Below are 1,647 nucleotides of genomic sequence, written 5' to 3'. Positions count from 1 at the left end.
CAGTTAGGTTTCACTTTGACCCGAAAGCCTGCAGGAGTCATGGGCAGGGTGTGAGGGGAGTGGGGAGGGGGTGCGCTCTGCAATGAGGAAGTTCGGCTTAAAGACACGTCCCAGAGGGGTTTCTGGTCCCAAAAGGTGTTTCTGGTCCCCACCTGTCGTTTTGCTCCTCAGCATGGCTTCATAAAAACACTGCAGGATTTCTCAAACATGCATGAATGAGTCAGAGCAAGGCTTTGGACTTCCTGTTGGACTTCCTGTTTCACTTCAAAGTGAAACAGGAAGTGACATAAAGGGGAACCCTTTAACAAAGACCAGAGAGTTTTCTTTGTTAAAGGGTTCCCCTTTGATGTAAACAGGAAGTGACATCAAAGGGGAACCCCATTAACAAAGACCAGATTTTTCTTTGTTAAAGGGTTCCCCTTTGATGTCACTTCCTGTTTCACTTCAAAGTGAAACAGGAAGTGACATCAAAGAGGAACTATTTAACAAAGACCAGAGAGTTTTCTTTGTTAAAGGGTTCCCCTTTGATGTAAACAGGAAGTGACATCAAAAGGGAACCCTTTAACAAACAGGAAGTGACATCAAAGGGGAACCCTTTAACAAAGACCAGAGAGTTTTCTTTGTTAAAGGGTTCACCTTTGATGTAAACAGGAAGTGACATCAAAGGGGAACCCTTTAACAAAAACCAGAGAGTTTTCTTTGTTAAAGTGTTCCCCTTTGATGTCACTTCCTGTTTCACTTTGAAATGAAACAGGAAGTGAATCAAAGGGGAACCCTTTAACAAAGAAAACTCTCTGGTCTTTGTTTATTAAAACAATATTATTTGAACTTTAACTCAAAATAATCTTAAACATCAGATTCTTCTCTACACTTTATTAGTTGCTGTAGCAACGCTCTGTTCACATACAGACATTCCCTGTTTGACATCACTTCCTGTTACTTCACATGCAAATATCTCAACAACTGTTCATCTCAGCAACATGAAATTTGCAATATTTTATCAATATCCTCTTCCTAAAAATGCATTCATATGTATTACAAAAATTTGACGTTGCAGGTACTTTAATCGTAGTAATCGTCTAGTGCCAAAAAATAATCGATTGTCTTTCTGGCGATTAGTTGCACACAATACGATTATACCCAACTCTAATTTTAAAAAGGCAAAGGAAAAGTTAATGAAATGAAAACAAACTGAAGTTGACTGTTGTGTTTTTAGCCGTGTATGATTTATAGCTCTGCCTCTGCAGCTGCTGTGTAAATATTGACTCAGAAGGCAGACAGTTATGAAAATCAGTTAAATAACCTGAGGTAAACAACCACAGAAAAAGCTGCACATAAACAGAAATGTTCACAGTTCTTTTTATCAACTTTCAGATGTGAGTTTAAGAACATTAAACACATATGATGTGGTTTAGACAGGCAATATTTTTTACTTTAGGAAAATATCTTTACTGCACTGAAAGAAATCCTTAATTATCAACTAAACCCAAAATTAGTCTGATTTCATGCAGCAATGTGTAAGGCTGATTTAATCTGACATTTCAGGAGTTAAGCTTCTAATTATCATGAAGACTGGGCCTCATGCAAGAACATGTTCGTATTCTTCTCCTAAATTTCTCTTACTTTTGTTCGTACAAAGGGTTCGTA

The sequence above is a fragment of the Austrofundulus limnaeus genome, unplaced genomic scaffold (genome assembly GCF_001266775.1).
Source record: "Austrofundulus limnaeus strain Quisiro unplaced genomic scaffold, Austrofundulus_limnaeus-1.0 Scaffold84, whole genome shotgun sequence".
NCBI lineage: Eukaryota > Metazoa > Chordata > Actinopteri > Cyprinodontiformes > Rivulidae > Austrofundulus > Austrofundulus limnaeus.
The sequence above is the reverse complement of the archived record's forward strand: the minus strand, read 5'-3'. Positions refer to the sequence as shown.